At 45.1% G+C, this 20107-nt stretch overlaps 1 protein-coding gene and 1 pseudogene across 1 annotated transcript in view; both read right to left on the bottom strand.

Moving 5' to 3' along the window:
- The window catches only part of LOC126175785 (uncharacterized), a 635812-nt gene that overhangs the window by 454800 nt on the left and 160905 nt on the right, over positions 1–20107 (bottom strand). The gene's annotated exons all lie outside the window — the stretch shown is intronic.
- On the bottom strand, positions 11021–11138 carry LOC126100909 (5S ribosomal RNA; annotated as a pseudogene).

Raw genomic sequence — 20107 nt, 5'->3', positions numbered from 1 at the left:
TAAGATGCCTGTCATCTCGACTGCTAGTGATACGAGGCCGTTGGGATCCAGCACCGCGTTCCGTATTGCCCTCCTGAACGCACCGGTTCCATATTCTGCTAACAGTCATTGGATCTCGACCAACGCGAGCAGCAATGTCGCGATACGATAAACCACAATCGCGATAGGCTACAATCCGTCCTTTATCAAAGCGGAAACGTGATGGTACGCATTTCTCCTCCTTACACGAGGTATCACAACAACGTTTCACCAGGCAACGTCGGTCAACTGCTGTTTGTGTATGTGAAATCGGTTGGCAACTGTCCTCATGTCAGCACGTTGTAGGTGTCGCCACCGGCGCCAACCTTGTGTGAATGCTCTGAAAAGCTAATCTTTTGCATATCACAGCATCTTCTTCCTGTCGGTTAAATTTCGCGTCTGTAGCACGTCATCTTCGTGGTGTAGCAATTTTAACGTCCAGTAATGTAGTTTCTTTGAGAGGGAGGGAAGCGCTAAATAAATTCGTTATCTAGGGTGCCAAAAATCCAGTGAATTAGTCGCTGACAGAACGGTATAGGCTAGGGTCTGATGAGGCATTTAGCTATCGTGATGCAGGGACTGCCCTGATACCTACATTCGGTTTTGCATTGAGGCGGCTGTGCTGGAATTGCATAATTCTACGTCTGCGCCGTGGCAGGACGCTGCCCGGTGAGAGGCAGCAGCAGCAGCAGCAGCAGCAGCAGATTGTATCCTCGGCGTGACATCCCCCACCTCCTGCTGTAAAGGCGTCGCCCGTGCCGCGGCAGACAGACTGCTAGCCGCGGGACCGAGACGTGCCGTGCTGACAGTGCGTGATAGCGTCGTGACCGGGGCGCTGCTGCTGACTCATGGCCAACGAAAGTCGCACGCGTTCAACTCGCTCAGCGAAAGTCAACGCAGATCCGCCACTGTCGTGAGCGTTGCTCCCTCTCGCAGTGAGTCAGGCCTTTTAGCGGCCGCCAGAGCGAGCGTAGGCGTGGTCCTTAAGACGCCTAAGAGCTTTGCGAAATTGTAGGCACGAAACGTTTTAAAATTTATTGCCGCGTGTGCCCAAGGCAGCTCGCCAGAGATTACGCAGCGTGCTCTACACACTGCTGGCCCGAGTCAAAAGCCACTGAGCAGAGATCCTTAATTAGATCTCCTGTGGCTTCCTAGTATCTTTTCAGACAAACGCGGGATGGTTTCTTGAGAAGTACAGCTGATCGCGTTTTTTCTCAGTCTCTTGTCTCTTACCGAATTATGCTGATTCAGCTCAAAGATTAAACTCGTATCCGGTAGCAGGTCACACCGTTTCCTTCCTACATGCTCGTCCAGTCTCACTAGTCATCCACCTCGAAAGACCGCGATGTTTAAACTCTGAACTTACATCCTTTTCCCTTCCATCTCACTTTGGGAAGTTATTATATGTGAAGCTATACGAAAATAGAAATTAAGAGAGAGAGAAGACAAATAAATTAACTCCACCATCAAATATGTTAACTACATAGCACGGGTGGCCAGCTCGAATTCTGCTGATGAGACGATTTTCGTCTCAGATATTTGTACTGTTGATTGTCTTCCACTGCTTTGATAATATTCAGAAATAACATCACGTAACACCATAATTTGCTGTTAAAGTGCCTTTAATATGCGATCGTCCGCATCTCGTGGTCTTGTGGTAGCGTTCTCGCTTCCCGCGAATGGGGTCCCGGGTTCGATTCCCGGCGGGGTCAGGGATTTTCCTTGTCTCGACGTGACTGGGTGTTGTTGCGTTGTCTTCATCATCATCATCACTGATCCCCATTACGGTCGGAGGAAGGCAATGGCAAACCACACGACCTTGCCTAGTTGGCGGTGCGAGTCTCCTTCATCGTTCCCTACGCTCCTCGGAATATGGTACCCCATCATCATCAATATGCGAACGGTTTCGGTCAAACAGTATCTTCCGGCACTGCTTGGATTAACAGCAAGAGTTGCATTGGAATACAATGACACTGTGGGACCACAAGGTCAAGACGGCCACTGGAAAATCTGTAGTGAGTAAACATACGTTCTAGAATACGTAAATTATAAAATACTTGATGTTATGGGGATACGCTGCGCTAGTATTAGCGATTTCCATTCATATTCCATTCGCGTACTGAGCGAGGTAAACATGACTGTCTATATGCACCTGTACGGGTCCTAACTGTTCTTCATATGACGGGGGTACATTTACATCTGCATCCACATAAATACTCAGCAGGTCACCGTACGGTGCGTAGCGGAGAGTACCATGTACCACAACTACGCATTTCCTTTCCGGTTCCAATCGCAAACAGAGCGAGAGACAAAAATATGTCTACATGCCTCCATGCAAGCGCTAATTCCTCTTGTCTCATCTACGTGGGCCTTACGCGAAATGTACGTTGGCAGCAGTAGAATCTTTCTATAATCAGCTACAAATGGTGGTTGCCTAAATTTCCTCACGTCTTCCCTCCAAAGATTCCCATTTGAATTCACAAAGCATTTCCCTAATTCTCACCTGTTCATCTAACACCATGCCTGTGAATTCCTTTTATGTTTTCCCTTAGTCAGATCTCTGTAGTGGATCCCAAACACTGAAGCAGTACTCAAGATTGGGTCACACTTGTGTCCTACACGCGGTCTCCTCTGCAGATGAGTTACACTTTCCTAACTCTCCCAACAAACCTCCCCCACTACCGTCCTTACGTGCTAGTTCCAGTTCATATCACTTCATAACACCCGCCTTTAGTTTTAACCGACGTGACTGTGTCGAGCAGCGCTCTACTAATGCTGTATTCGAACATTACGGGATTGTTTCTCCAACTCATCTGCATCAATTTACGTCTTTCATCATACAAACTAGAAATTTTGTCTATCTTGTATCCTCCTACAGTTCCTCAACGACGATATTTTCCAACACCACAACTTCATCATCAGCAAACAGTCGCTGATTATTGCTCACTCTGTCCGTCAGATAATTTATGTATACAGAGAATAATAGCGATCCTATCACACTTTTCTGGGGTCCTCCTGACGATAGCCTTGTCTCTGATGATGTCTCGATGTCGACAACACTCACATATCTGGGACCTTATTCCGTAGCGTCGGAACTTCGTTAACAGTCTGCAATGTAACCGTCTCATATACTTTCCGGAAATCTGGGAATATGGAATAAGCCTGCTGTCCTTTTCCCAATGGTTCACAGGATATCTTGTGAGAGAAGGGCAAGGTCATCTTTACACCGAAGGATGCTTTCGAATCCGTGCTGATTTGAGGACAGAATGTCTTCCGTATGAAATAAATTTACTGTATTCGAATGTACTTTTTTCCACTAGCTTGGGACTTTGCACTGGACGAGAGATTCACAATAAATGCGTAAAGTACTCTCTAAAAAAGCGAACTGGTAATTCCATCTCGACCTGACGATTTATTTGTTTTAAACTCTTTACTTGCTATCCTATATCGTGGATGCCCATTACTTAGTCCTCCATACGGGAGTCAGTGTGACGGTCAAACGTCGGCATGTTTGTACGATCATCCTACTTGAATGATTTCTTAAACACCAAATTTAAAACTTGATCTTTCGTTTTACTGTGTTCTACTGCCACACCATATTGATAAACGAATGAACTTCCATGTCGTTCTTCCAAGGATTCCCATTCAAGTTTCCCAACCATTTTCGTCACACATTCGTACTGGCTATAACGACTCTACGATCTCGCGAAAAGACCATGAAGATAAAATTTGAGAGAGGCTAGCCCACAAGGAGGCTTACTGGCAGTCGTTCTTCCCGCGAACTAATCGCGACTGGAACAGGAAATGTGACAGTTATACACATACAATAAGGTGCATTGCAGATACACACGTCAAGAAAAAGCTTTGCATCACATCGGTTCCGAAAGTTCTGGAACCTGCACAGAAATTTCAAATAGAGATCAACATAAACATCATTTCCACCCTTTTTATTGCTCATGAAAACCACACATTGTGTGTTGTACCAACATAAAGCGAGACCTTCAGGGATGGTGGTCCAGATTGTTGTACACACCGGTACCTCTAATACCCAGTAGCACGTTCTCTTGCATTGATGGATGCCTTTATTAGTCGTGGCGTACTGTCCACAAGTTCATCAAGGCACTATTGTTCCAGACTGTCCCACTCCTCAAAGGCGATTCGGCGTAGACCACTCAGAGTGGTTGGTGGGTCACGTCGGCGATAAACAGCACTTTTCAATCTATCCCAGACATGTTCGATAGGGTTCATGGCTGCAGAACTTGCTGGCCACTCTTGTGGAGCGATGTCATTATACTGAAGGAAGTCATTCACAAGATGTCCACGATATCGGAGAGAATTGTCGTCCATGAAGACGAATGCCTCGCCAATATGCTGCCAATATGGTTGCACTATTGGACGGAGGATGGCATTCACGCATCGTGCAGCCGTTAGTGCACCTTCCATGGCCACCAGTAGTGTACGTCGGCGCCACATAATGCCATCCCAAAACAGCAGTGAAGCTCCACCTTTCTGCCCTCGCTGGACAGTGTGTCTAGGGCTTTCAGCCTGAACGGATTACCTCCAAACAAGTCTCCGACGACTGTTTGGTTGACGGCATATGCGAGACTCATATGTGAAGAAAACGCGATGTCAATCCTGAGCAGTCCATTCGACATGTTGTTTGGTCCACTTGTACCGCGCTTCATGATGTCGTGGTTGAAAAGATGGACCTCGACATGGACGTCGGGAGTGAAGTTACCCATCATGCGGCCTATTGCGCACAGTTTAAGCATTAATACGACGTCCTGTGGCGGCATGAAAAGTATTATTTAACATGGTGGTTTTGCTGTCAGGGTTCCTCCGAGCCATAATCCGTAGGTAGCGGTCATACACTGCAGTAGTAGTCCTTGGGCGGCCTGAGCGATGCATGTCATAATACAGTTCCTGTCTCTCTGTATCTCCTCCATGACCGAACAACATCGCCTTGGTTTACTCCGAGATGACTGGACACTTCCCTTGTTGAGAGCCCTTCCTGGCAAAAAGCAACAATGCGGACGCTATCGAACCGCGGTATTGACAGTCTAGGCATGGTTGAACTACAGACAACATGAGCCGTGTACCTCCTTCCTGGTGGAATGACTGGAACTGATCGGCTGTCGGACCCCCTCCGTCTAGTAGGCGCTTCTCATGCATGGTTGTGTTCATCTTTAGGCGGGTTTAGTGACATCTCTGACCAGTCAAAGGGACTGTGCCTGTGATACAATATCCACAGTCAGCAGTTGTGGGAGACGGGGTGATGCAAAACTTTTTTTAATGAGTGTAGATGTAGATCGAAATAGGAAGAAAGATTACAGTCCTCTGAATGATGTAGTCATTGTGGACGGAGCATAATCTCATTTTGGGATGGATGGGATGGGAAGTACTTGAGACTTTTTCAAAGGAACCATAAGAGCAGTTGCTTTCAGCTATTAAGGGGAAACGACGGAAACTTGAATATATGTGGCGGGATGAGGATTTGAATCACTGTAGCCGGCCGCTATGGTCGAACTGTTCTAGGCGCTTCAGTCCGGAACCGCGCTGCTGCTACGGTCGCAGGTTCGAATCCTGCCTCGGGCATGGATGTGTGTGATGTCCTTAAGTTAGTTAGGTTTAAGTAGTTCTAAGTTCTAGGGGACTGATGACCTCAGATGTGAAGTCCCATAGCGCTTAGAGCCATTTGAACCATTTTTTGAATCACTGTACTCCCGAATACGAGTCGAATATCTTAATCACTGCATCGGGCTGGTTGGTAGCTAAGTAGCAGCGGTGTATAACACAATGGAGATTTGTGTCAGACGGTGGTGCATTTGACTGAACTTCATTGTTTATATAAATTTATTGTCAGAATTGTAAAGACAGGCTAGCAGAAGACAGCCGAGAAACAAAACACGTCTTGAATTCGTGGGAAAAAGTGCAGACTTGAACAAAATCTTTGAATTATAGTTCAGGTGCAGTAAGTAGGTTGAACGTGTGGGTTGCTGCCTTCCAGCTGCGTCGTCTGGACACAGCAACCTCCGTGTGGACGGAATCGCTCTCGCAGCGGGCACTCGTCCCACTCCAGCCCCGGGTCAGTGACCTCGCGCGTCGGCGTAAGAGGAGCAAGATGCACTGTGGAACTGCAACGGCCTGCTGTTGTCTGCCCATTACGTAACCCTGACGTGTGGGGAGCCCCATTTGCGTTAGCGTTACAGCCACGTAAAGTTCAGCACGCAGGACTAGAAGCTGTCATGAAATATAATAGCTGAATTTGAAAAAATGTAACTACTATGTAATGTCGGGTTTGCCTGGTATAAAAAAGTAACAACAGGATACTGGTACCGCAAAACATCTGAGTATGTTAGAGTGCTTGTATTAGTGGGAATCGCTAATAATTTAAACACTGACTTAATCAGCGCGTCCTCTACAGAGAGGGCTGGAGAGCAAACATCCATATTTGTTCTCCATATTGCAATCTATCAGGAAGGAGGAGGGGGCGGAGGTTATGACCATTAGAGCTTGACGCCACTGTGATGACGTGTTGAGTGAAGCCGGAGCACAATCCCGGATTAAAAAAGGATGGAGAAGAAATTTGACCTTTTTTTTTTTAAAGGAACCATTGGCTCAAACAGTTTACAGAACCCACGTAAATCCCAGATCTGAACGCCGGGAAAATGATTTGAAATGTCGTCTTCCCTAGTCCAAAGTCTTAACGCCGAGAAAGTTCTTTATTTATTTTTATTCTTTGAACGCCTAACGAGCACCCACTTTGAATGGTTGTCTATCAAGATCTGACAGTGCGGTCTACTCTCGTTGGTTCCCTTACTCCTCAAAAATAATTAATTAAGGGCTCTCCTCCCACTTGTCAGTAGATTCGCTTTGCGTAGTAAACGAATAAAATATAAAATATTACTCTGGAATGATTTCGGTAAACTGAGCAGCAGGGCTTCCAGCACTAAGGTTCCAATATTTCTGAAACTGAAGGTTTAGATGCAGTATTCTTTTTTTACCAGTTTGCCTTAAGGCAGTGAGATACAACCATTTAATGCGAAAATCATTCAGAAACTGGTAGTTGCTCAGCTAACGACGGAGAGATGTGTAGGGAATCTACCAACTCAAAAAGACAAGAGACGACCGACACACTGACTCAATAGGAGGTAGCGACTATAGAAAACGTGTCGAAGCAAGGTGAATGCGTACGGCGGAAGGCCTTTGTCTAGCAGTGGATTTAAGGTGGTATTAGGACAGTTGTCACACGTACGTGTTGCGTAAAGCGTTAATGAGGGAGCCGTTCTCCATGTTGACATAGGCATGCGGCTCTGCTAGTCGCCCCACTGAGAGACAACACCAAGCTAATGTTGCAACGCCAACGCAAGACACAGCTTTTATTTTTGAAGTACTGAATATTTTTACGTGAAATGGTAGAGCCAAGGAGATTATCTGTTACTCTTGAGGTTTGATTATACTCGATCAGGGATCATATTTTAAAATGTACCTGAAGCAGTTGTGATTCATGTAAAGAATATTGTATTACTATGTTAATGATTGTTATACGAATGAAACTTCGACCATTATAATGAGCTTATAGATGCCGTGTAAAATGGATCCCCCGAGGAGTACTTTCAAATACTGAAAAGTCTAATTTTGAACGAAAAAAGTGGGTGCTGATTTCACTCAATGAAAGGAAATTGAATATACTTCTTTCGGATGAGTACAAACAAATACAAAGATACGATAAATGCAATTTAAAGACATGAAAAATATAATAATAGAGAGAGGCTAACGTAGATGAAATATGCAGTTTCTTATTTTCCCATAGCTTTGGGATCAGCCATACTATTTCACATCAAGATACGCACATTAATATGATGTCTAAGGCCGTCGTGCAACTTCAAGATGACGCATTTTATTTAGGAATTAAAATACAAAAGAGTTTTAGAAATGCAGAATAAACGAAATTTCAGCATAATGATGAAAGGTGCTCGACAACAACTGCTCCAGCCAAGACGCAATCAGAATGGCGGCAGAATTCTTTCCGCATATTGCGAATCATGTCTAATGTCAAAGATCTAGCGACTGCAGTTAATCTACGGCTGTAATGGCTCTGAGCACTATGGGACTCAACTGCTGAGGTCATTAGTCCCCAAGAACTTAGAACTAGTTAAACCTAATTAACCTAAGGACATCACAAACATCCATGCCCGAGGCAGGATTCGAACCTGCGACCGTAGCGGTCTTGCGGTTCCAGACTGCAGCGCCTTTAACCGCACGGCCACTTCGGCCGGCAATCTACGGCTGTACAGCAACGAAGTGTCGAGATATGAAATACCAAACCTCCAAGTCTAATTCAGTTCTGAAGAAGAAGGTTATTCAGAAGTTACAGTATTGTGAAGTGTAAATGCGACAAATTATCCATTCTGCTGGCAAATGAAACGTTCTACATCTCTACAACTGTCTCTTAGCAGCGGAGGCTGTATGTTTCGAGAAATTAAAAGTAAATAAATAAAATAAAATAAAGCGAGAGAGAGAGAGAGAGAGAGAGAGAGAGAGAGAGATGTGCCACTTACATTTAGCACCAAACTCCACAAATCACATTAACTCTTTTTCATGTTTTGCGGATACTAAGTATCATCCCAAAGGTTGTTCCACTCTTGCACGTGGGACCCTAAATTCTAGGGTTGTTCATCGCTTCGAATTCGGAGGTCTGTGATTTCACGACTGTCGAATGTGCGCGAGACATTTCTCATATTCCGCGTAACGACATAGATAAAAAGGAACTGAAACAGGACCTGTGACCTGTGTGCTATTAAGTCACAAAATAATTTCGTTTACATCTCTATAGCGTTATAGGAGAGCTGTAAGAAGAGAGTGCAACGCTGTTGCTTTCTATTGTTGTTTAAAACAAATAGCAAATATAATCAGATCTGAGGACTGTTCATATGAAGCGCAACCAGTCATTTAATGAAATTAAATAAGTTTAGACGGACAATAATGAATCTGTTTTACTCTCTTGAGGGTTAAATGCTCCTAGCCTCAAAAATCAAATGGCTCTGAGCACTATGGGACATAAAATCTATGGTCATCAGTCCCCTAGAACTTAGAACTACTTAAACCTAACTAACCTAAGGATATCAAACACATCCATGCCCGAGGAAGGATGCGAACCTGCGACCGTACCGGTCACGCGGTTCCAGAGTGAAGCGCCTAGAACCGCACGGCCACACCGGCCAGCCTCCTCGCCTCGATGGGGCCCTTGTTCTCCCGTATGCAGATAAGGTGCAGGGCGAGTACCCCATCAGCAGCTTCACCTCCAGCGGTACCGGTTCCCTGTCGGGATATAGGGCGGCAGCTGCCTCCGTTATCTTAAGGCATTCGTGTGCTGCCGTGCCGGCCATTATAGGCAGGCAGACAGCGTTTGCCACGGCAGGTGGGGCGTGTCTAGTGTTTCGCATACCTCCTGGAAGACACCTCTGCCCGCTAAGCAAATTGTGTACAGAACGGCAAGTAAAGGCCAATATTTGGACGAAGTGTTTGTAACAACGGACAGAAAGGGTAGTCGAATCTCCCGTTTTGGAGTTAATAGCTCCAAAAGGTAATCCAAGTCTTGGCTCAGATGACAACTAGCAAGTAATAATGAGGACGGGTACTACAAATGGTACGGTCTCAGGGGGGAGTGACCCGAAATGGGAACAATAGAAAGGCAACAACAGCACCTTTGTGAAGTTTCGACAGCGGACAGCCTTGCTTGGAGGCGTCATGAAGCGATTCACTTCGACAGCTACTTCTACATCTACATGGATACTCTGCAAATCACATTTAAATGCCTGGCACAGGGTTCATCGAACCACCTTCACAATTCTCTATTATTCCAATCTCGTATAGCCCGCGGAAAGAACGAACACCTGTATCTTTCCGTACGACCTCTGATTTCCCTTATTTTATCGTGATGATCGTTTCTCCTTGTCTACGTCGGTGTCAACAAAATATTTTCGCATTCGAAGGAGAAAGTTGGTGATTGGAATTTCATGAGAAGATTCCACCGTAACGAAAAACGCCTTTGTTTTTAATGATGTCAGGCCCAAATCCAGTATAATTTCAGTGACACTTTCTCCCCTATTTCGCTATAACACAAAATGGGCTGCTCTACTTTGAACTTTTTCGATGTACTCTGTCAATCTTATCTGGTAAGGATCCCACACCGCACAACAGTATTCTAAAAGAGGACGGAAAAGTGTAGTGTAGGCAGCCTTCGTAGTAGATCTGTTACATTTTCTAAGTGTCCTGCCAATATAAACGCAATCTTTGGTTAGCCTTCACCACATTTTCTGTATGTTCCTTCCAATTTAAGTTGTTCGTAATTGTAATTCCTAGGTATTTATCTGAATTTACGGCCTTTAGATTTGACTGATTTATCATGTACCCGAATTTAACGGATTTCTTTTAGCACTCATGTGGGTGACCTCACACTTTTCATTATTTAGAGTCAATTGCCGATTTTCGCACCATACAGATATATTTTCTAAATCGTTTTGCAATTTGTTTTGATCTTCTGATGACTTTACTAGTCAATAAACGACAGCGTCATCTAGAAACAACCTAAGACGGCTGCTCAGATTGTCTCCCAAATCGTTTATATAGATAACAGCAAAGCGCCTATAACACTACCTTGGGGAAGGCCAGAAATCACTTCAATTTTACTCGATGACTTTCCGTCGAATACTACGAATTGTGATCTCTTTGACAGGAAATCACGAATCTAGTGGCATACACACACACACACACACACACACACACACACACACACACACACTCCGTCTTCAGGACACAAGTGACCCATCGGGGCCATCCGACCGCCGTGTCATCCCCAGCTGAGGATGCGTATAGGAGGGGCGTGTGGTCAGCACACCGCTCTCCCGGTCGTTACTACGGTTTTCTTTGACCGGAGCCGCTACTATTCGGTCGAGTAGCTCCTCAATTGGCATCAGGAGGCTGAGCGCACCCCGAAAAATGGCAACAGCGCATGGCGGCCCGGATGGTCACCCATCCAAGTGCCGGCCACGCCCGACAGCGGTTAATTTCGGTGATCTGACGGGAACCGGTGTATCCACTATGGCAAGGCCGTTGACAGCACGCTGTTACGTACAGAAAATTACTAATGAACTCAGTGCTAGGCAACAACAACATGGAACACAGGGTTTTCATAGCCATATTCATACTACAAATGAAACTGTGTATCTAAGCTGTCATTCCACGCGTGCTTGGTAAATGTATATTAGTGGAGACAGACAGGGCTCTGGAACTCCAGCACAGATTGATCTAAACCTGATGAATAAGCACTGAAATTTAATCCAGGTACTTCTTTGTAAGATTGTGTCAAGGAACACGCAAGGCAGTGCACAACCGCTTGCCAGTGGAGCACAGTTCAACTCGATGGTATTATTCTCTTATGACAAATACGTTACATTATTCCCTAATGACGTTAGACAAAGTGACTCTCGTTATACCTCTGCAAATATTCCTCATACTTGAGAAATAATGGTACCTGATAACAGACCATGTACACGCGTCCGTCCATGTATAATCTCCAGCAGAAGACGTACGGTATACAAGACTTGTCGCCACTGAATAATCTGTACGATCGGAGACACACTTCATAGGGATGAGTGTAGCTACAAACTCATGAACATTACTTTATTCAAGTCCTATTAACCACTCGTGGATTGTATGAGAAAGGTCGTGCACGTGTCGAACTTTGCCCCTACTTTGAGCAGTGACTGCATGACTCCCAAAGGCTTGGAATACCTGTTGGGTTCACTGCCACCGGAAAGAATGAAGATCTACTCCTATCAGACAGTGTGCTTCTCTTTTGCACATTTCGTTCTCTACCCTTGACGGTAGGGCAGTAGAATTTACAGTCAGTTCCCATTAGCTGGGAATGGAACACTGGGATTTCCAGTCGGGAATATTTAGCACAGAATTTGAAGTCCCAGCGTTCGCCTGATAAGCAAGGAAAATCTTCCTAATACCTTGGTCGTTGTAGGGCTGGGGAATGGCTCTATCTGTAATGTATTCTGGGACAGTATTATCCATTGTCCCGGACAAAAAGATGTGTGTGTAAAACAAGGGAATTTCAGCTACAACTTCCGGATTGATGCCCTCAGTTACACAGCGCTTCTTCATTTTACGCGCCACTATTCGTTGTTAAGAATCGTATCGTTTGCGTATGTCCGTAACAGAAAACATCAGTCGTGCAAAACAGGCATTAAAAGTAGCGTTAGTATCGTAATACCAAAATGACAATAGGGCGCAGAGCGGAAAAGCTTCTCGAATTTTATAGTTTTTCCCTCGTACAAGACTCGGGAACGGCTTTTGCGGGGAAGGACATGCTCATAAATCTGTTCCTTACTGTAGCTGGAAACGCAATATCTCTTCCGGGCTGCAATTTGCAATCCTCCTTTTTTTGATGACTTCTACCCCATCGAAACACGACTCTTTTTGGCTGCCTGAAGCAGACTTGTCGTGGCATTTCAGTACGGCGTAAAGCACGGCGCTGATATACGACCGAACCGTCAATGAAATATGTAACCGGCCGCGTATGGCCACTATCGGCACAAACAAAAGTCGTCCGGACCTGATGCGTCCGTCGTCTGGCGAGATCGTATATCGGGAGATGGCGTTCCTCCGCCTCTTTAAAAAGAGAAGACCTCGCCCCCTTTAGAAGAAGCCATAAAACTCGCCGCCGAGCCGGTAAGCTACAGTTATTAAAACCGGTTCCGCTGTGACGTCCGGGTAGTCTTCCTCGAATGTAAAGAGGAAGCTCGTCAGCGCGCCGCCTGCAGCTGCCACAACAAATCCCATTAAGCCCGGCGCACTCCGTTCTTTCCCCGAATAAACGCTGCTGTCACTGCACCGCCCTCCGAAACGTTATTTCAGCGTTGTTGGCGACGCGGAAGACGCACACAGCTGCACATCAGTGGCTTTCTTTGTGCGCTGTTGGCTGCTGACAGCCGGCACGGTTCAAAATAAATCGCGCTGGACCCGCTGCACACTTACGAAAAAAGCGGGACGTGTCTCCACTCAGGTTCATTGAACCAACCATTTGCTTCCCCGTTTTTGGCGAGCTGAGTTAAATATTCGAATATTTAAAGAGACTTTTACGAAATCAGCACAACACATTCTTCATCTTTGGCTCATTTATTGCCAGTATAACTGGGCAAGACGAGTGTGAATGTAGCTTTTAATTATTGTCAAGCGAGAGTACATCCAAATACAGCTAAAACAGCGAGTTTTAGTACAAGTGCATGAAATTTATTTCATTGTCGTAGATGGTTGCTTACTCAAAGGTGATGTAGGTATTTTAGAGACGTTTTCCAATCCAGTCGTTTTTCTGCTGTGAAAATCTAGGCGTCACATCTTGTGAAGAGACAACATCTGTTGTGCATATAGTATGTACTGGAAGATTATGCTCTCCTTACCTGGTATCAGTTGAAAAAATGGTTCAAATGGCTCTGAGCACTATGGGACTTAACATCTGTGGTCATCAGTCCCCTAGAACTTAGAACTACTTAAACCTAACTAACCTAAGGACATCACACACATCCATGCCCGAGGCAGGATTCGAACCTGCGACCGTAGCGGTCACGCCGTTTTAGACTGAAGCGCCTAGAACTGCACGGCCACACCGGCCGGCTATATCAGTTGAAAAAAGCTCCACTGAATTGATACATTTCGTTACGTGTATGTCTCTTCTTGCAAAACAATGGTTAAAATGGCTCTGAGCACTATGGAAGTTAACTTCTGAGGTCATCAGTCCTCTAGAACTTAGAACTACTTAAACCTAACTAACCTAGGGACATCACACACATCCATGCCCGAGGCAGGATTCGAACCTGCGACCGTAGCAGTCGCGCGGTTCCAGACTGTAGCGCCTAGAACCGCTCGGCCACCCCGGCTGGCCTCCACTTGCAAAGAGACTAGAAGAACTAACCTAAATGGCACAGGAAGTAAATGCAGCTCGATTAGAAAAAATATCATATAATTATCAACAAAACTGCTGTTAAGCAAAATAATTAATTCAACAAACTTGTTAGAAAGTTATTTTAATGTAAAACTGCTTATGTAAGCAGGTTAACATGGCTCATGCTGCTGCAATGCAGTGTGCCATTGTCAGTTTATAATAAATTACGTGGACGAGCGGTTCTAAGCGCTTTAGTCCGGAGCCGCGCGACCGATACGCTCGCTGGTTCGAATCCTGCCTCGGGCATGGATGTGTGTGATGTCTTTAGGTTGGTTAGGTTTAAGTAGTTCTAAGTTCTAGGGGACTGATGACCACAGATGTTAAGTCCCACTATGGTCTGGGGAATATTTTCGTGGCATTGCCACGGTGATTTCGTCATTCTGGAAGGCATAATCTATCAACACATGTATGTATGTATCTTCGGCGACCACATCCACTCGTACATGCAGTTTGTTCTTCCCCGACACGATGAGATCTGCCATCTGGACAATGCAACGTGTTACACAGTGTACTTGCTTGGTTCGAAGAGCATCAGGGTGAGTTTATTGCAATCCCCTGGCCATGAAACTTCCAGGATTTAAAACCCATCCAGGAATCTATGGGCCACCTGGATCGAACTGTTTCCGCCATGGATCCTCAAACGACAAATCCAGCACAGCTGGCTGAGGCACTGGAGTCGACGTGGATCCACATCCCTTTCAGAAACTCACTGACTCTACCTGCGCGTCTCGCTGCGAAAGAGCGAAAGGTGGTTACTCAGGATTTTCACAGGTGGTCAGATTAACTTGAGCAGACACTGCATTTTCTATGGGAATGTTACAGAAAATATTTGTTTGAAGCATCATTGACATTCAGGGCTTTCAAACGGATGCGAAAATATTTAAAAAATAATTATCTGTGGGATTCTTAAAAAAAAAAACAAAAAATATAGTGTGTCATTTTTAAAAACCATAGAATACCTAAATGAGATCTGCCAGGCGAAGATACGAATCCTGTTCGTTTGATATATGAGCTCAGTGTCTTCAAGTATTTAGAGCTCACTCGTGTTATGTCTGTGAACAGCAACACGATTGTTGAGTTAACTCAAAAACCCCAGGAAAGTTCCTAAGGGCGCAATGGGCAACTTTCTGATGCTCATGTTAGGTCAGAAACTTTTGCAGTAGAAATTTGGTAGCACGAGATGCATCTCTGAAGCCAATTCCACGCAGGTTAGGAATATCCGGTCTCTGCTGATGATGGCTATACTAGGAAAATTATCATTGAAGAAGCCCCTCTGCATTGTCACAGAACAGCCATATTGAGCAGCAGTGATTCAAACTACTGAATTACATATCCACTAACCAGTATGTCACATCATTCATGACTCACTTAAGACCATTAAGCGATCGCGTCAGTTCCCGTAAGTGACTGAGGAAACACGGGAAACTTAAATATTGGTGTCACACCGTCGCTTTAGAGCGCTGTACTGTAGAAGGTGTGGAGCAGGTACCAGGCGACCAAATGACGCACACCATAGATGTAAGTTACGGCAGCAGAGAGGTGCGTATGTGCCACTCGATGATACGGGGTCAGGATGGCAGAAATGAGCTATCATGTTTGAGGGTGGCCGTGACTACACCGTGAATAAAGTTGGCCGATATTTTGATGAGTGAGCACTGACTGTCCACCTTGCCAACAAGGAATGGTGTATCACTCACGACCACGTAACACGGCGTAACAGCAGTGGGCGTAAGACCACGCTAAGCGACAGGTACCAGGGACGAGTGTCACGCTTTATCAGTGACAATTGATTTCAAACCGGACAGGAACTGTTGTTGCAAGTCCATCTCAAACAGTTCTCAAGAAAAAACTGCGAAGGGTGCTGCATCGTGGATATTAGGAGTCTAGTAACTCGCAAAACTTCATTGCTCACTGTGGCGCATACAGGTCCAGATCTTCGGTGGGCCGAACAACACAAAAGCTGGAAAGTGGGTGACTGGAAGCGTGTACTGTGACTGTTTTCAAGTGATGCAGGGCAATGTGTGGTGGGTGTAGTTCTGGCCACAGGTGGTTCTGTATTGTTTTGTCGACGTTTTGTGTACTGCGATGGGCGCAATGATTCAAGTTTCCATGAACATGAACCAGGGTGTTTATTTCAACATTCTCAGTGAGCAAGTTTAATGCATTCTTCTATATCTTGATGGTGAGTAATTTGTGGGCATCCCCATCTCACAAGGTGACAACAGCGGTGATCACAGGGCTGCACGTGTTCATTTCAAGTTTGGCGAACACTCATTCACCTCGACTGGTACGCCAAATCACCTGGTCTTAATCCTAAAGAAAATTTTGTGACGTTTGGAATAAAGATTGAAACGTGTCTAGTAACATCCCTAAATTTGGTAATTCTACGGAATATAACAATCAATCAGTGGCCTCAGAGGGATACGGCATACCTAAAAAAACTTGTGGACCCTATTTCACGCGGAATTGAAGTCATTGTCGAGGCTTGGCCTTTGGAGAAAATCGAGCAGCTGTATGAATATTAAGAGCTCGGATAGAAAACCAGTACTAAGCAAAGAAGCGAAAGCGAAAAGCTGGAAAAAATGTGCAGAGTGTTAGGATTATAAGTGCACATATTTCTATTGATGACTGACGATAGTGTACTGTACATCAGTATTTACGTAATTTGCAAACTGATAATCATAGCTGTTACGAGTAGTATGTTTTTAGATTTGTTAGTATCTCCTCGTACATGTGGCACAAACCAAACATTAATGTTTATTTTCTGCTGGGAATCGTGTCAAGTATCGAAGAGTTGACACATGGATGCAGAACTGAGTCCATACTGATAGGAGAAGTCCATTTCATGGTACACTTACAACTGTGCAGAAAACATCAGGCATTAAATTATGTGATGTGTTTGTGGGAAGGCTATCAGATTCACAGAATGGGTGCATTTAAAGGTACCAATAAACACGATATTTGTACCTACATCCCTAACACCCTTTATAGAGAGGCTGTACAAAGGAAATGAACTTGAAGACAATGTTGTACAAAGGGAAGACGAAGAAGATGAAGATGGGATGGCAAATATGATAAAGCACTGAAAGATCTAATAGGCGAAAGGCAAGAAAGGGAAGGAATGACTGAGAAGGGAGTGATACAAGGTTGTAACCTATCCCATATATTATTAAAATTGTGCACTGAGCAAGATGCGAAGGATAACAAGGAGAGATTTAGAAAGGTAATTAAAGTCCAGGGAGAAGAAATTAAAACTTTGAGTTTTGCCGATGACATTCTGATCTGTCAGAAACAGCATAAGACTTGGAAAAGCAGTTCAACGGAATGGAAAGTGTCTTCAAGTGGCGATGTAAGATGAACTTTAACAAAAGCAAAACAAAGAGAATGGAATGTAGTCGAATTAAATCAGTCGATGCTGAGGAAATTAGATTAGGAAATGAGACTCTAAAAGTAGTAAATGAATTTTCCTATTTGAGCAATAAAATAACATATGATGGCCGAAGTAAAGAACATATAAAGTACAGAACGACAATGTCAAGAAAAGCACTTCTTAAGCAGCGAAATTTATTAACATTGAATATAAATTTGAGTGTTAGAAAGTCTCTTCTGAAGGCATTTGTCCGGAGTGTAGCCTTGTACGTAAGTGAAACGTGGACAGTAAGCACTTCAGACAAGAAGAGAACAGAATCTTTTGAAATGTGGTGCTACAGAAGAATGCTAAAGATTATATGGGTAGGTCGGGTAACTAATGAAGAGGTACGGAATGGAATCGGGAAGAAAAGAAACTAGACTAAAAGAAGAAATTGGTTGACAGGAGAGAGACTGAGAGACGAGTGCGGCAAGCAGGTGCAAATGAATATGGGTTGCAGCAATTACTTGGAGATAAAAATGCTTCCACAGTAGAGTAGCATGGAGTGCTGCATCGAACCCGTCTTCGGACTGAAGACAACAACAACAACAATAATGACAATATCAAGGTGAGAAGCAGTGTTAGATGACATTAGCTTGATGTTTCCTGTTGATGGCGATGTTTGTCCAGTGTGCTGATGTAATCTTCCCCGTACACTCGAACTAAACTCCGGATCGGAAACTAGTACAGAAACACGTTCTTTAAGTCTAGGAAACGACAGTGACAGGAAACATACATAATACAGCAGTGAGGCCCGCATGTGACACGAAGCCCAATCTCTTGAAAAACAGTAAGTCTCTGAGGACGACGTGTGGAGAACCCCTGCTTCAGTCAGGAAGCATCTCGGAGACACGTGCGGGGGCGTGTTCACTGCGGAAGGCGGGTTGATTTTCCGCGCAGGCGCGTAGCACGCATCGCTAATGCCCGCCGGCGATGGGCAGGGCCAGCCGGCCGCGGCCGCTCGGCCATTGTTCTACAGCGAGACGGGCCCAGCGGGACACGCCCACTCACCTCTCTGTCTTCCACACACACGCACCAGCATGTACACGTGGGGAGACAGAGGGCGACGGACGGGAATACGTGACTAGCCGCACCGAGACGCCGCTGAACGGGCCGTAAAAATTGATTTCCTTTCCACGGTCTCTCCCACACGTCTTCAGAGAGCAGACAAGGCAGTGTGCTACTTTTGCTTCTTGGCCTGTTAAAAGACACGTCTGTGCGTCTATTACGTTTTCAGCTCAGTGAACGAGTTGGTAAACAGGCACGCTAGCTCAGTCTGTTAGCAAAGACACGGTTTTATATACCGACCAAAGATCGTAAAACCAGTAAAGTGTGTGTTACTCGCGCAAAAGAAGAGCATATTACTCAGGCTACGAAGGTATATTGATTGGTATAACTGCGAGGGGCGTTCAGTAATTAATGCAACACATGTTTCTGCTTGTCAGTTTCTTTAGAAACAATGCTGAATTTGTTGTGGGACACCGTGGAATATTCCCGCTTCGGCCCCTATAGTTTCATGAAGTTCTGATACGTGGTGGCGATATACGCAGCATTCACAATGGCGTCTGTAACGGAGAGCTGTCTTTGAGTTTCTTTTGGCAGAAAACGAGAGCATCGCAGATAGTCATAGGCGCTTGCAGATTATCTACGGAGACCTGGCAGTGCACAAAAGGACGGTGAGTCGTTGGGGAAGACGTTTGTCATCATCGCAACAAGCTCGCGCAAACCTATTCGACCTCTCGCGTGCCGGTCGGCCGAACTCAGTTGTAACTCCTGCAATGATTGAAAATGCAAAGACTCTCATTCGAGGTAATCGACGAGTCACATTGAAACACCTCGCTGCTCAACTGGACGTCTCTGTTGGTAGTGCCTACGGACTCGTCCACCAGTTGAGGCGCTCAAAAGCGTACGCCCGCTCGAAATGGTTCAAATGGCTCTTAAGTACTATGGTACTGAACTTCTGAGGACATCAGTCCCCTAGAGCTTAGAACTACTTAAACCTAACTAACATAAGGACATCACACAAAAGAATGGCCGAGGCAGGATTCGAACCTGCGAACCTGTAGCGCCTAGAACCGCTCGGTCACTCCGGTCGGCCGCCCGCTCGATTCTTCGCCGCCTCGCAGAAGGTGATAAATAACAACGACGGACCATCTGCGCAAAATTGTTTGTGCGTTACGAACCTGGTCGTGACAACATCTTGTCGAACATCGCCACAGGCGACGAAAGATGTTGAAACGTCCCCTTAGAAAAAATTTATACAAGACTGTGCTTAACCTGACAGACTGTGCTTAATCTGACACACAATATTTTTAGCGCAACGCAATCTGACTATCAAAGATCCCTGCAAAGGAATGGCCCTGAGTAACATTAAACTATACCTTTCACAAATAACTTACCTCACAAAAATCTTCATTACTCGAACTACTGCAATACTGCGAACGCCACTACTGCCAGCTAAATAAAAGGTTCAAACTACTGAAGGCACTAACTACTGATAGGGATAGTTAGCAAATGAAAGATTTTAATAGAGGACAAACAATGTATTTACCTTAATATTCATAATTGACATCCAGTATTACAAATTATCAAAACTCCGCCATCTTTCTCCCCACATCCACCACTGCTGGCGGCTCACCTCCAACTGCGCAACGCTACGCGCTGTTCAC

This window comes from Schistocerca cancellata, chromosome 1 (assembly GCF_023864275.1).
Source record: "Schistocerca cancellata isolate TAMUIC-IGC-003103 chromosome 1, iqSchCanc2.1, whole genome shotgun sequence".
In the NCBI taxonomy this organism is placed as follows: Eukaryota; Metazoa; Arthropoda; class Insecta; order Orthoptera; family Acrididae; genus Schistocerca; species Schistocerca cancellata.
The sequence above is the reverse complement of the archived record's forward strand: the minus strand, read 5'-3'. Positions and strand labels throughout refer to the sequence as shown.